General features: G+C 39.8%; 1 protein-coding gene across 6 annotated transcripts in view; it reads left to right on the top strand.

Annotated features, from left to right (window-relative positions):
• Window positions 1-17,014, top strand: part of FOXP1 (forkhead box P1) — a 533,089-nt gene that overhangs the window by 239,458 nt on the left and 276,617 nt on the right. The gene's annotated exons all lie outside the window — the stretch shown is intronic.

Consider the following 17,014-nt stretch of genomic DNA (forward strand, 5'->3'; position numbering starts at 1 on the left):
GTCTGTTAATTACAAGTTTATTTTAAATAAGTAAGGAGATATTGAATCTTAAGTTAAAAGCAGCATGATAAAGGATAGAAGAAATAAGTTTAGCTATAAGAATACTTGGTTAAGATCTAGGTTATAATGCAAAGATTAAGACAATTGTGTTTTTTCTTTTAAGTAAAGTTAAATTTTTTACAGAGAAAAGTTGTTAAGGAAATAGTATATTGATTTAAAACCGAAGGTGTATAGGCGGGGGAAGTCAAAAGTCAAGATTCAGAACTAGAAATTTTTTTTTGCAAGGTATATAGATAAGAAGAAGAATCCTGACATTATGTGTATTTGTATTTGTTTTGTATTTGTAGGTGTGGGGTTGGGTTTGTGTTATATTATGAAAATGCTAATAAATTCTGTTTAAAAAAAACAAAACAAATTTATTATTGGTTGTTCTGTGTCAGCGTGTCTGATTATCCGAAATGCTGCACATTTCTTGAGTGATTCTTCTATGGGCTGGACTTCTGTTTTTATAAAAGTGAGTGATTTTGATCTCTTCTATATAGATTGGAAGTACTGGGGAATCTCATCTGGTCAGTGCTGGTGTACTGTCCGGCTCTAATGGATAAAATTCTAGGGCTTCTCTATTGGAACTCATGAATTTATCAGACAGTTTTCTATTAGGTTTCTATTAGGTTTCCCTTAGAGTCTAACTAGATACATTACTGGCGACATGATTCCAGCATGTCCGAGGCATTAGTGGTGACATGATGCCAGCGTGTCCCAGACACTAATAGATTTGAACTTGCTTCTGTTTAGACATCACTGGAAACCATTTTCTGCACATGATCCACAAAAACCTTTTCACATGTAGATTCTTTTTTTAAAAATATGTTTTGTGTGCACACTCCTGTTTGAAATAAAAAGGTTTAATTTTGTACAAGGAGATGGAATATGTTTTATTTTATACTAGTACGTATATACACCAGCAGCTACCAAGATATGCTCACTTAAAAAGGACAATGTACCTTCAGGTTTTGCATGCACACATGTACACACACACGCACATAATAAAGGGAGAAAATTAGCAAACAAGATTATTCCTGCTTCTGTTTGCTTCTGTACTGCTCATACAGCACCACGAACTTTGCCACTAACCCTGAGTGTACTTACATAATCTGAGCATTGGCTACAAGATTAATATCTTCCTATGTTGATTTGAATATCTGTAAGACTTTGCCACATTTTTTGAGAGGCAGGCAGACACCAGAAAATAACAGCTGTACCTCCTCTCCTCACATTTCTGTGCTTCATTTGAAGTGGGTCAGTAATGTGGTCTCCTGATGTTGCATTTAAATGAGTCAAAGCAGCATGGGGAAAAGTGGAAGCCACTGTTGCTTTCTTTCTTGACATTTTGTATCTCAATAATTCTAATTTTGGAACTGAAGCCTTGTGGGGGCTATAGCCTAGTGGTTTTGTGTGCATAAGATCCCAGCTGAGAGAGCTAAGTGGAGGAAACTCTGCCTAAAACACCCCCCTCAAAAAAAACACAAACCTGGTATGAGGGGGGCGTGGACTGTTTTCGCCGCTTCATGTAAAGTTGTGGTTGTATTACTAATTGTTACTCCATTCTTATTGGGATGTGGCTGGCGCTGTGGTTTAAACCACAGAGCCTAGGGCTTGCCGATCAGAAGGTCGGCGGTTCGAATCCCCATGACGGGGTGAGCTCCCGTTGCTCAGTCCGTGCTCCTGCCAACCTAGCAGTTTGGAAGCACAAAGTGCAAGTAGATAAATAGGTACCACTCTGGTGGGAAGGTAAACAGCGTTTCCGTGCCCTGCTCTGGTTCACCAGAAGCAGCTTAGTCATGCTGGCCACATGACCCAGAAGCTGTACACTGACTCCCTTGGCCTATAGAGCAAGATGAGCGCCGCAACCCCAGAGTTGTCCGCGACTGGACCTAAAGGTCAGGGGTCCCTTTACCTTTACTCCATTCTCACCATGAACAGAACTCAGAACTCTTAAAAAGTCAGTCTTTTAAATCTCTATGTGTGTTTTTTGTAAAGTGTTTTTGACCCTCAACAAGATTTTCCAGAAGTGCAAAGTTTTATCTTCTAAAAAGGTGTAGTGACCTTCATAGTGTAGCAAATTTACATTACAACTGTATTTGTAAGGTGTGCTATTTTGCTCGTTTTCCTTTAATAGAATAATGTCTATTAACTGTATGTTGCTGTTTTTTGTCTGTAGCAATATGCTGATGACGTATGTATGTTTTCTGATGTCTTAGTAGTTTGACTAGAATGATGACAGAATGACCTGGGGTAAAAATTCTACTGTTAAAATGGTGACTATTTGAGTACCAATTCAATATGAATATGACCCAAATTCAGCCTATTGGGGGCTAAGAAAGAAAGAAAACTGCGAAATACCTTTGCACCCTTTGTTAACAGAAGTTAGTGCTCTGCCCCATGCTGAAACAAAGGGGTGATCTGGGACACTGCCTCTGTTTCAAACAATCATAAAAGATATTACAGATGATGACTGGGCATAAATCATTGTGTTCTGTGTAGATCACTGCTTTTGTTTTAGATTTTTCTTTAAAACATTAATGAGCATTTCAAGTCAGAAGGAGAAGGAAAAAAGTCTCTGCAAGCGGTGATCACATTTTGTAAAAATGTTATTGCTTATGCATGTGCTGCATTGGCTTGCATTTGTATTACAGGAGTATCTTTTTTTGTACATTGGTATTAACAATGCAAACAGTCTGAAATGCTAATAGCACTAGTAAGCTTTTAATTCCATGGAATTTATTGCTTGCTGTATTTCCATGAATTTATAACGCTTTGATTCTTAAGAGCCCCATTTAATCAATTTTGCCTGGCACAGAACATAATAAACAACTTGCGGGTGCTAAAGTGCCACATGGGGGAGGACGGCTAACAAGAAAGTTAAATGCTTCTGCCACTAGCAGTTTCTCTGCTGTATTTTTCATGAGCTGCTGCTACCAATAATGTACTTTACTAGCTTTACAGTAGTGGTTGGACACAGTGACAAACTAAACAGCATTCCGGCACTGTAAACACCCAAAGCAGCACCACTTTGTGCAGCTGCAGTTTTTATGTCATCCCCTTACTTTTTAATAATAATCTCTCTCCACACTCGCTTCTCTGTATGATCTACCGGAAGGAATAGCTACTGGTGAAGCAAAAACAAAACCAAATAATAAAAAAGCAATAACAGATTCCCTTTTAAAGTGCAGCTGTTGTTTGTTTGTGCTGCTTGGCCATAAAAGTACAAAAGATAGTAATAATAGGGAGGAGGAAGGGAGAAACCAGATTACCGTGTGCTATAAAGCAGAAAATTCCATTTGATTTTTCAAACTGAATCAACTTTGTATAATTGTCCTTTTAATTATCCCTAGTGGCCCATGAAATTTGCAAAACAGAGCATTTAGGGCTTGATTTAGTTATATGATGCACTTTGGTAATGGTTTTAGTAAATATTGTTTAGTACTAAAGCCAGGCTGTAATTTCTCAGTCTTATAGTGTCACTGAAAGCTCAGAGCAACCGGTGGGTCACAACCTGATTCGTGGTCGCAACTGGAGCACTACCACCATGCAGATATTTGGTAAAAGATTAAGAAAGGGGTCCCCATATGCATGCTTGGGTTAAAAAGTAGGTACTGAGTCCGAAAAGGTTGAAGATACCTGGCCATAAAGGACCCAGTAGTCAGGGAGCTAGAACTTTATTTTCTATCTAAAACCAAGAACAGAACAGCAACAGGAAACTCCTGACTCCACCCAGATATCACTTAAATACAGTGCCATCTAGTGACTAAGTTATATGATGACACTGTCCATACATCTGTTAAAGCTGGTTCTACAAAGCTGGTTCTAACTCAATGATGAAAATGCACATCTTGCAAGTGAAGATGTCTCTTCCAGGTTTGCTTTTCAGGGATGAATTTGCTCCCCCACCCCATCTGTCCAGTGGACAAGTGATTTGCAGTATTTCCTAGATAGATTCAGATTGCAGAAATAAAATGTTGGATGAGTAGTTTTTTCAGTTTCTGGATTTTTGGAAGAAAAATATGCTATATCTCTGCAAGTTAATAAATCACTTTAGTATGTGGTTTAGATGTTAATTACAACATGAGGTTTCAAGAAAACTGTATTTCTAAGAAAACTCTTCCAAGCTTAAATCATGAGTGCACTGGAAGTTCAAAATGCCCATTACCTGAAAAGCTGAAACCAAACATATAAAGTATACACTGCAGTTTTGAAGCTGCTCTTCTCTGTCCATGTGAAAATAAACTTGAATTCTCACCTCAGAAGCAAATAAGAGAAGGTGAAATTTGCTGAAAGATAGTTTTACTCCTTTCTAAAATTGGAAACACAAAGTGGAAGGTTAATAAGAAGAAAACCCTCTGAAGCTAGTGGTTAGGCTAACATTTAGCCTCCCAACTGAGGAGGGATGAAGGAGCTGAGCCAAAACAATCACAAAGAAACCAATCAGATCACTGTAGGCATTCTTGTTTTCAAAGTTGGTAGGAAATGGTTTTCTAAGAAAAATTGAATTGATGTTCTTTCTTTCCCTTTAGGAGCCAGTTTTCTGATCTCCAGTTAAGATGATAAACCTATACTGGACTCTAATTTCTGGTCTACAACTCAACAGTATTTTTATCATATGTTGTCAGTTTCTATTTCTGCTGCACAACTGCATAGCAGTAGTGATGGCAGTTATTTAAAATATCACACACACGCCTGATTCATCCCTCACCCCTTTTTCTTTAAGGTGCATCAGATCTTCTTTTTTGAGAGAGGAAAAAGTTTATATTTGTGGATGGGCTTGCCTCCTTGTATGTATTTATAGCTTTCTGTACATTTAGTGTGGTAGTTAGCATTAATTGTGGTATGTGGCTATAACAAGAGTGGAATATACCACAGAGTGTTTCATTCAGTTTCTGTTTGAAGTGGAATGAAGTTGTCCAGTTGGTCACAGGCTGTGATTTGCCATTGCAGCAATCAGTTACCCCGACTCCTCATAGAACAAGTGAATCTTTCCTAGCAAGGCTTGTATTAATCTGTTGCTTGAATGCATACAAAAGTATATATAAACAGATATTTGAAATTTGCAATGTTCAAGACACTTGAAGCACTGTTCTGCAAATAAATTAAAACAGATGTGGTAGTAACACCTTTTACATTAAATGACCCAACAGGCTCACTGGGGATATAATACTGTGTAAACGTCATTGCACTTAATGTGGTTTCTTTCAATGTGTATTGATATCAACGATTATTAATGGTAAAGCTTTCTTACCAGTCTGTTTCCTGCTCCCACTGATTTGACATGTCTGAAGCAGGTTTTGTAAGCTGCCTTGAGGTCACTTAGAGCCAGTGGAGCTTAATAGGCCAAATCGCTCTAGCATTGAGCACATGCCGATGGGTGCATATGCACACATGTGCATGTGTATGCATACACAGCATTGCGTTGTGACCAATTTTAGATATTATACAGAGATTGTGAAAAGTTTATTAAGGGTGGAAGGGGAGACAGTGGCCACAATATCACAGGAGATATTCCCAAAGGGCAAGTCATTAAGTCCCTTAAGTCATTATGTCCCGTGTAAACTGCTTCAGCACAGTAGGAGCCTGTGGGACTTATACCTTTCAGAGCAGAATTTATGTGTTGCAAGATGACCCAGCACTGCCGATACAGATACTGGTATACAACGTTGCATCAGTCTAATATTATCTTACACACTTATTGCTTGGGTTGTAATCAGTTGAAATCAGTGAAACTTACAAATGCTTAACCTTGGCTGAATCATGCCCACAGTTCTTGCATGTGTTATCCCTTGGCATAAAGTTGGTATGCCTGCCACAGAGCTAATATTGCTTGTGATAAAACCCACTAAGGTAAATGCAGCAGTGAAGGGCAAGCCACTCCTTCCAAATGTTTATCCTATAAGCATATTTATACAAACACTGTCCTGATGTTCTTTTTGTGATAAATATTTTTTGTCCAGTTAACTGTTTAGGGAAATATTATTGCAGAATAAGAGCCAGTCGCTGTGGAAAAACCCAGTATATGCTAAATATTAATTTCATGGGAATAGGACATTTTTTTGTGTATCGTATCACATCAGGTTTTGTAAATATGCTTATAAGCAACATAAACCAAGGTTACCTGTTTTTGTTTTTGTTTTAAATGCACATGATTTGCCCTTATAAAGTCTTATGTGATTGTGTTCTCATAACATACTGAACATTTTCTTCTTTTGGAAAAAAGTAGGGCTGAGATGAACGTGAAACACAGTATTAATTTCATTTTCATAAATGCTTATTGTGTGGTCTGGGAATGGCTTCGGCCGGCCGGCTAAACGAGGTGGGGGTAGCCAATGGGTCTCAAATCCTTAATTAGTCAGGGACTTGTATGTGAAGACCGGCTCTGACAGATTGAGTGGACAAGGCCCATAGTGGGTCCAATGGTCAGGGAGGCGGTTTCTGCACATTCTGTAGAGGGAAGTGAGGGGCAGATGGGGTTTGTCAGCCTGTAGCCCATCTAGGGGAAGGAAAGCTCTGATCCTAAATCTCCTCTGCTTTGCAACTATACTCATTTGTGAGGAAGGCTTCTGGAGTAAACCCCGAAGAAAGATGCGTACAGACAACCCCTGTCTGTGTGCGTTCAAAGAAAGTGCAACCATGCACCAGTGGGCCTTTTTCAGACTCAGAAGAGGATGTAATGGGGCAGCATGCGCTATGACCTGGAACGCAACCCCAATGCAAATTGGGGGTTGCCTGTTTTCACTGCCTTGCAGGACATCTTTGGGGGCGCCTTTTATTCCTCCTCCTGGCAACTCCTGCAACCAGGCTACTGCCAAACGTATTGCTCTGCTTTTCTTTGGACCGCACCAGCAAGGTCGAGACATGGGTCTTGTTGTCTGGGCAGCCCAGGACCTCCAAAACACTGCCCAGACTTGCACCGCAGGAAGGTAACACTGCAGTTTGACTTCACACCCGTAGGGGCACTCCTGAGATAGAAGGATGCCAACAGCAACAATTGGGTGGTGAATAAAGTTGCCATTTCTGTCTGCTTTGAAGTGTTTTCTTACAAGCAGAAATCCATCAAGTTCATTTTCCCCCAAAATAGATGTGTACTGATGGGGAAACTCCTTCGACACAGGTAATAGAGCACTAACTTCAAATAATTAACAGTGCTTTCACTTGTGTCCCTTCACTTGTGTTAACTTCTACCTAATTTTAAATTGCCTGCTGGACTTTAAGGCTCTTAAGATGGAGTTCATGGTATCAGATGTCTTGCGTCACACTCCTTGAGAAGTATTTTCTTTTATACACTTTAGTTAAGTGAGACCTATGATACTGAGTCAAATTGATTTCTAAATAAAAATTACCTCAAGCTCCCTGTCTCCATGTTCAGCACTCCCATCTTTCTTATAAGGAGGCTTATAAGTGCATTAAAGTAGTAAAAAATGTTAGAACAATTGTTAAAATACAGTAAAATCAACAGCCATCAAAGCAGATTGAAAGCCGGAAGTAGTAGGGCTGCACTATTATGAAGTGCAAGCTGTCTGTTCATAAATGTGTCTCCCCGGTTGGGGTGGGGTGGGGAGTATTGCACTGTTTTTGAAAGAGAAGCGCCATGGTGGAACTTGAGCTGGCAATCAATTCTATGGGCTTGGAGCCATTGCTGTAAAGGCTGTTCTCTTCTCTGCTTCATTCCTCAGTTCCTTGATGGAGGGAGAGTCCAGATGATTTAAGCACATGTGGGGTAGGACTTAATGTGGACTCTTAGAACGTGCAAAGCTCAGAATACAGCTTGTTTAACAAGCCAACCATAGCATTTTAAGCAGGTCTGAGAACCTAAGAGCTGCTTTTCATTGAGCTGTTGGTAGATATAATGCTCTTGTTTGAGAGACAGTGAGGTCCAAATGTCATATTGGACTTGTACTAAATTAGGGGACTCTGTGCTTTTTAAAGAAATAACAATAATTGCTTGGAAGGCCTGTTGGAACAAAGATTAAGACAAAGCAATTTGCCTGCTATAACAGAAGACCAAAGCACAATATTAGAATTGCACAGTTGAATCTTGAATCTTGAATCCTTATGCATGCTGCAGAAAAATTCTTTTTATGATCTGGGTAGAGAGATTTGTTGTTTGCCATATTTTAGTGTGCTGTATCTCAGCTTGCCTGTTTATTAGAATCTATCTCTCTTCCCAGTTATGGGCTATGCAAACGTAAAAGTTTACATGTAAGCCCATTCCTTTCGGAATGTCTTGTCCTAGCAGTGCCATTGGCTGTTTAATCCAGAGCAGGTTCCAGTTTGTTCTATCCTGTAATATGAAGGGCAGGGTGAGGGGTGGCGATGGCAAAATGATGCTTTTACTTTCCCTCCACTTTTCACTTCCCCTTTTGAATTCAGTATTTTTTATGTGAACCCACATCTGGGATCATACATTAAACTTGTGCAGCTGGACAACATAACTGCAAATTCTATTACAGTTCATGTGATGAATGCAACTTGTATATGCTTGCTGCCGTTTTTGAACATTTCTGTCCTGCTTTTTGGTCTACACCCTTGTGCAAATTAATTGAAACAAACAATGTACTTTATTGTACAAAACTCACATATACATGTACAAAACACATATATGTACATTAGTAACGGATATGACCTCTGCTATTTTTAAGCAGCATTTGAACACGGTTTGGCATGGAGCCTACTGGTTTCGAAAAGTCACTGTTGATTTTCAGATCCCTGTACCACACTTGAATCAGTGCCTGAATGAGCTTCTCCATAGTCGTACGGTCTACAGCACGGAGGCGACTTTTGCATATAGCCTACAAATTCTCAATGGGATTTACATCCGGGGAACTCCCTGGCCAATCAAGTACCTGTATTTGCTGCTCTGTCATTAATTTCTTCACCACTTTCGATGTGTGACAGGGGGCTAGGTCCTGCTGCAATATCCCAGTACCGTCAGGATACCTCTTTTCCAGCTCTGGAATAACTCTCTTTCGTAGAACCTCAATATATTGTGGCGAGCGCATCATTCCTTCTATTGGCTGCAGGCTTCCGACACTATAATGATCAACTGACTTTTCGTGTTTGTTTTGAGTACAGGATTACGAGTAAGAAAGAAAACATGCTTTGTTTCAATTAATTTGTACAAGGGTGCACAAGGAACCTCCTGATTACTTTGGACTTTTTGCACTCAGTTCTTCACCTCTATCTTCTACATGCTAGATGAAGGTTTAGCAATCTTTAATTGTGAAACCATAGATCCATGGTGGAGGAAAGTTTCAAAATATATTGACGTTGTTTCGGGGAAAATATTGTACGTTTAGGGCAGGTATTTCTCTTTGCTTGGGGCACTCAACTCTGAGAGAGGGCTGTAACAAATAGCATTATGTAGATTGCAGGAGTGGTCACGGTAATCAAGTGGTTAATGATGGCAGCACAGAAAGCCAAAACTCTATATGTTCTTGTATAATGCAGTTAACTGATCTGGAAGAGGAGAAAAGAACTGGCCTTTTTAAGAGACAAAAAGAAACTTGTGATACTATCTGAAATACATTTCTAGAAAATGTTGTGATTATCTTAGGGAATTTCTGCCAGTCTTCTTAATTAAGCCTTTTCTCTTTTTATCCTACATTTCCACTTTTTCTTCCTTCCTACTATTTATTCACTAAAAACATGTGTCCTATGCTACTAAAAGTACAATCACGGAGTGTGCATTTACTAAATATAGCATCCAAATAATACAGTTGTTTAGGAGAGGGAAGGAGAGTGCGATGGGAGATGATTGGTTTGTTGCGACTGATATTACTTACTGTAACTTTTCTGTTAACTTACAACTTGGCAAAGATCAAATGTGGAGAACCAAACTTCACAACTCCACTATGGAAGTTTACTTCTATTTGTCACACTCTGCTGTAGACTAATAATTATTTTCATTTACAGATGGGGAACCTGAGTCACAATGCATGACTCAATGCAAGGCCAAATGAGTTTTTCAGAGGAAACTCACGTAGAATAGGGAAGACATCAGCTCTTAAGAGTTCATTCAAAAGTACCCAGCAAAATAAACTGGATAAAAGTTAGTTTATCTGCCAAAGAAACATGAAGGACTAAGTCAACCCTGATGGGATCTGAGGTTCCAGCCAATCAAGGTATTTAAAACCTGATGCTTACTCCTAAGCCTTCCCCTGAAGCTTTCCTTGCTGCATAAGATATGAAGGAAATCTCCAGTCCTGCAAACTGATATTAAATTGGATACTCTTTCACCCTTACTTGATAAGGTACAGCAACGAAAGATGCAGGGAAATTGAAAGCGGCTGTGAAGAAGAAAAAACCCATGTATTTGAATCTACCATAAAAATGGTTAAGATAGGAAGGAGGATTTTCAACACTGGTAGTAATAGCTTCATTGACGTGTTGCTGAAAATATAACTTTATTTCATATCCCTGCATACTTTTACTTGTGAATAAAAATTGTTGATGGATGCATTTGCTTGTTCCACTTGCTTACAAATACCATTGCTATTCAGATACGTAGATTTTCACAACATGGCTGCTGTGGTTTGTAGCATGGCACATCACATAGTTCTTTCCCCATTACCCCACGGAATACTTGCATGTTGGAATGGAAACACTTTGCACAACAAGAGATAACTTCATTACGGACTTTTTCTTCAATAGAGTTCTGGAGCAGGATGACAGAAAAGAAACCATGTCATGCAAGTCATTTCAAGGGACATTCATTTGATATAGGTAACAGATAACTGAGAATAACTACTTGAATGAAATATCCAATTACCATGTGCAGTAAAAAAAATGTAACTGGTGTGTGGGACACTCTCACATCACAAACATGTTCACAGCAGCCGAAAGAAAACAGCACACAAAGGGATAGTTTCTTTATAATGCTTAGATCTTAAAAGCACAACAATCTTTCATATCTTCATGCTAAAAAAAACCCCTGTATTCTGGAGTGAATGACGTTTTGTGATAGGTTTGTTCTTACCCTACTCATGTCCCTAAAACAAGAAATTTGCTTGTACAATAATTCTGTGCTGATACGTGTTTATTTTCTTTAGGCTGTTTGCTTCTGACTATGGGTATGTTCGCCCAGACAGTTGCTTAAAAGTTTAATAAGGTAGTGAACACTTTTCTGTTCTAAGATAGGGAGGTAAAGCTAGGAGGGAATGGAGCTTTTGCAACTGCTCCTGAACTTTGTTTCTGAGATGCTTCTAGTGTTGCTGTCAATGTGTTCTGGTGTTTACCTTGACACAGTTGGTGTGAAAGTGTGAAAGGGCTTTGAACACACTTAGAAAAGTTGGAAATTTATCTCAGCATAGAGATACATTGATAGCAAATCATCACCTGCTGATTTCTCCCTGCCATGCAGCTAAAGGCTCTGTCCTTTAAAACAAATGACATCACGTTAGGCAGATTTTCAGTCTAGCTAGGGAACTCAGGCTGGTGAATAGTAAGCCTTGAGACAGTGTGGAGAATTTTAACCTGATGATCCAAGGTTGTTTGAATTTTTTTGATACAAAGATTCATGCAATGGGTGGCACATCTGTGTTATCAGGGGACATTATTTCAATGCACTGCACTCGAGTTTGCTATGGAGAATCCTTTACACTGGTGAAAACATTAGTAGAGTGGGTGATGATTATCTATTGCTTCTCACAAAACCCCATAAGGCAGTATTTTATTGCTGTTTTTTTCTTTAAATAATACAAAAGTAGGGAACTTCAGATGACAAAGAGATGTAGAATACGTTGCCATCACGTTCAAACCACTTGGTGGTTCTTAGCTTATATCCTAGATTCTTTACCCTAACACAGTTACAGGTGGGTAGCCGTGTTGGTCTGCCCCTAAGTGATTGATGAATTTCTCACCATAGCTGGGGACTTAGTGCGGATAATAAGAGTCCCATGATATTGGGGAATAAGGATATTTATTGTTCTTCCATTGATGGACCTTGTTCTTCATAGTTGTGTGGAACTGGTAGATTGTTGAGCATGTTGTGTATGCCACTTAGCAATTAATAGCTGTGACTAATCAGGTGAAAGGCCATTTTAGCAAACTATATTTCATATTTTAGTATGAAATACAGTATTACCTTTTCATCTTTTTCTAATATTGCTTTCCAATTCATTTAAAACACTTACCTTTCTTGATGCTGTGAGATGGTCAGACAGCAGACTGAAATAAATCAATAATAAATGGTGAGCAAAGAGAACTGCTCATGTGAAATATATTTTTTAAAAGAATTAAGTTAACATATGGTCAGCTGAGTGGTGCAGTTGGTTAATTGATTAATTAGATTTTCACGGCTAGAGCCCAAGCTTCAAAAATGGTTCGAGTAATGAGGGTAAAAGGTTTTGGTTTCTTCTGTGTGCCAAGTGGAGCTTTGTCCTCTTCACAAAACAAAAAAGAACAGCATTGAACTAATAACTTTTTTAAAAAAAATAAAAAATAGACATTCTCCATTATTGGCAGAGTTTTGGAGAACAGTTTGTACACTGGCTAGCTGCTTTGAGTCCACTACTTTTCTGACACACTTACCAAGGAAATAAGTTGCATGTGTTAAACCTGTGGATTGGAAATTCAATTCTGATTCCCCTTTTTATATAGTGTTCTAGCTTTAAAATATGATAAAGCTCTTTTCAACTTAAGCTTGACATCGACTCAGTTAATATGTTACTAGACAATACATTTGAGAAGGGGGCTGATGGGAGAAGAGGGAAGGAACCACCTGGGTTGTCAGAGTCCCCTGAAACATGTTTTGGGGAAAGAATTAACATGATATAAGTTATGCATTGTGCTCTAGGGCAGAGGTTCATGGTTTCTTTGCTTGAAATGCTCACTCTGGAAATGACCCTTTTAATGGCCTTTTTGCCATAGTTGATGCTGTGATAGTGAAACCACTTGAGTGGCCTGTGGTGAAAAAAGATACTGGAAGCTAGAATTCCCACTTTAGTAATTCAGTCATTAATTTTTTATGCAAAAGCAGCACTATTTCTACCAGGCCCATACGCTTGATACATGTGTGCACAGTTCTTGAGCTTTATGTTTTTGCTGTTCTCTTACAGACCCCCTTCTGTATTGTGTGGACGCATTCTTATGGCTTGTGCTGCCCTTGAATCGTTCTAATGTTCTAAGAGATACTACTCAGAGCATCATACCTACTATTCTACAAATTATAATTAATTACTATGTGGAAAAGCTACTTGAAACAGAACCTACCTGGTAGATTTCATAAAATATAGGGTGCCTAATGCAGTTCTCGAAGCTACCAACATGAGTCTGACCAAACTGGGAAGCAGTGGAAGACAGGAGTACTTGGCATGCTCTGGTCCATGCGGTCACGAAGAGTCGGACACAACTAAACGACTAAACAACAACAACAACAACAATGCAGATTAGTGCCTTCATATGGAGATTTTCCACACACACACCCCGCCACATATTCTTAGGAGGGGCACAGAACTTAGCAGAGTGAATTTAAGTGGGGAGCCCTTATACAAATTACAACTGCTGCCTGAGGACTATTCCATGCTGTCTCTGTGTGGCAGTTGTAATATGTAACTGAGTCACGTGCCTCATGATCCAATGGGTGGGATACCTAGGGATAGCATTTTTCTATTTCCGCCTGTTATGAAACCATGGATTTTGGATTTTCAGCCCAGGGAAGTGAGATGAGACAGATTGGTGGAAATCATATGACACACACTCTCCTATGAGAAGCAGTAAAGGACACTATGATTGATTTTCAAGGATGCCAACCATATGATTTCCTTCCTATCTGAAGAAGCGGGTTCATTGTTTGCAGGTTCCCATCACTGAAGGCGCAAGTGGTCTTGGTGACATGGAGTGCCTTCCAACAGGCTGGTGGTCCAACCACAAGCCTATCTGGAAAATAGTAGCTTGACTGCAGTTATTTATGCTCTGCTAACATCAAGATTGGATCAGAGCAGTGCACTTTACATGGAGCTGCCTTTGAAGGCTGTTTGGAAGCTTCAAATAATGCAGAATGCAGCTGCCAGAGTACTGAAAGTTTTGATGCAAGCTGAGCATGTAACACCAGTTTTGTCACAGCTGGATTAGGTGACTAGAGCTCAATTCAAAGTACTGGCTTTTACCTATAAAGCTCCTTATGGCTCAGAACCCAAATAACTTCTGGAGCGCCTGTCTCAGTTATCAGCCTTCCTTATCCCTTAGGGCTTCTGAGGTTCTTTTTTTCTGGGTCCCTCCTTTCAGGGATGGTTGGAGGAGGATGGGCATTTTAAGCTGCGGCTCCACATTTGTGGAACACACTCCCCAATGAGGTCTTCCTGGAATCTTGGTTGACATCTTTTCAGCACCAGATAAAATGACCTTTCCTGTAGTCTTTTCTACTGTGCTGGTGGTGTTTGCTGTTTGTTGTGCTGCTGAAGCTATTTGCTGTTGTTACCGGTATTAGGGGTTACTGGTGGATTTTTATGGACTTCCTGTGTTTTTATTATAATGTATTTTATCTGTTGTTGTTTATTCGTGTCTGACTCTTCGTGACCCCATGGACCAGAGCACACCAGGCACTCCTGTCTTTCACTGCCTCCTGCAGTTTGGTCAGACTCACGTTGGTAGCTTCGAGAACACTGTCCAGCCATCTCGTCCTCTGTCGTCCCCTTCTCCTTGTGCCCTTAATCTTTCCCAATATCAGTGTCTTTTCCAGGGAGTCTTCTCTTCTCATGTGGCCAAAGTATTACCTATGCTATTAAATATATTGTATTTCCCTTGGAGACCCAAGCTGATAAGTCCACCTGGCTACTGGTGCTGCCGACACTTGCCTCCTTAGCCTCAACTGTGATTCCAGATTGTTCATTCTAAAATGCAGTATATGGAATGCCAGTGCCAAATGCTACTTAATATTTTTTAGTTTTTGCATCACCTTGTGTGACAATTTGTACAAGATAATTCTCAGTATATTTTTATGGAGCACTTCGCTTCATACACTACAGCAGCCAGTCCTGCTTCTTATCCTGATGCATTCATAGCAGTCTTCCATTTGCTTTTCCACGAGAGTTCATGGAACAGCACTAGTGCATTTTCTCCTTCCATTCACGTTTCTTTGGATCCAAGCTCATTTGTTTTAAATATTGGATTTCCTCCCCCCCCCCACTTCCCCAGATCCCACTGCTAGGATTCATTGGACTGTTTCACTGTAGGTATGCATGTATGTGTGTACGTGTGTGTGATATATGTATATAATTGAAACAAATAAATCCAATAAAATACTTTCTGCATGAGCAGAATGCAAGAGCAGGAGCTCCACAATAATAACAACAACGATGATGATAATATAGATAAAATCATTTTGTATTTGAATATCTGATTTATTATTTACCCCAACTGTAAAATTGAGCATTGTGTTAATGCATTTTATACGGATCGTGCTGCTCGATGAAATGGCTAATTTATTTTAGCATATACATAAATAGCTAGCAGTTTTCACCAGGACAAGCTAATGAAAATGATGTTATGAAATTGTCTATAGTATGAGGAGTGATGGAGTCAAGTTTATTATTGGTTGAGTACTAGGACGTTAGTGAACTGGCCATCATCATGTCTTTGAACTTTTGAACTGCTTGTTGTTTGTGTGATTCATTGATTTTGATATCTCTTTGTGTTAACTTGTCCTTTTATTCCTTCATCCATCCATCCATCCATCCATCCATTTATTTATCTATCTAGTTCTTGCATGCAAGGCAGTACAGAGAGAGAAACACGGGGTCTAAACTCCCTGAAAATTCAGTATCTTGGAGAGAACTGGAGGCAGGTTTTAAAAGAACTCTGTACCAAAATTCTGGTTCAAGATCCCATAACAAGAAAAGGGAGAATTAGTTTGAAGAGGCTTGACCTTGCAGGTGTCTGCTGTATTTTTATATTCTCTCCCCCCACCCCTTTGCTCAGTTTGTTCCTCCTACCCCAATGCCTCCCTACCCCCTGCTTCACTTCTTCCACTCCTTCTCAAGTCCCAACCTCCCTTATCTCCCTGGTGCCTGAAAGGGGGGGGGGGGTGGCGGCCTACTGAACCCTTTTGTCAGCTTCTTTTCCAGAGAATGTCTGCTTTGTCTCTCATTGTCTGATGACTTATGCTGACTGGTAATGCTACAAAATACTTTTAAACGACCTGACCTCATGTCATGTCTTCCTGGAAGGGTAACTGCTCCAGGCATCCTGCTTAGGTTGGGGAAAGACATGGAAACTCACTTGCTTCTACATGTGTGTGTTCACCACACGCTCTCCCCCCCCCCCGCCTCCACTTCAAATATGTAGATTTTATACTCAGCTTGCACCTCTAGATGCTAATCTCTTAGGCAGCAGTCCTGTGCCCTGTTCGATTGATTTCCTGGTCTTTCACGATTTCCAGAACTTAAGTGCTGTCTGTACATAAGTGTGACTGATGTCAGTGGAACATAACTCTCACATAAGAAGGCACAGGTTTGCAGCCTTCATGTGGGGAGAGTCTGCTTTTTTCTGATCCTGGCAACTTACTTTGTAAGTGACATTGTGGTTTTGAAATAGCAATTGGTGTAAAAAGTGTGGCTTTTAGAATGTGTTCTTTTTGTGTGTTGGGGTGGTGGTGGGTTGTTTCTGGAGGAGCTGCTCGCCTGTCAAATGCTTAGTAGTGCTGCTTCTAATTAAATAACTTGACACCTGCCTTTACTGTTCCGAATAAAACGCTTTTAGCATGGAGAGCTAGCAGACTTGCATGTGCTTGCCCGACTCACACATCTAGTAAAGGTGAGGCTGTTCAGTGGATATGCTTGGACTCTAACTAGCACCTTTGGTTTGTGCCTTTTAAAAAGATACTCAGTATTAAACAACTGCATTTAATGTTCTTTATCCTGCTTAATAATTCTGTAGGGGCTTTCAAAAATACTGGTTGTGCATCGTAACAATTAAGTTGCCATGCCTCTTAGTGGGGCATGCTTAAAGCTTTTCTTCCCCCCCCCCT

This window comes from Lacerta agilis, chromosome 2 (assembly GCF_009819535.1).
Source record: "Lacerta agilis isolate rLacAgi1 chromosome 2, rLacAgi1.pri, whole genome shotgun sequence".
In the NCBI taxonomy this organism is placed as follows: Eukaryota; Metazoa; Chordata; class Lepidosauria; order Squamata; family Lacertidae; genus Lacerta; species Lacerta agilis.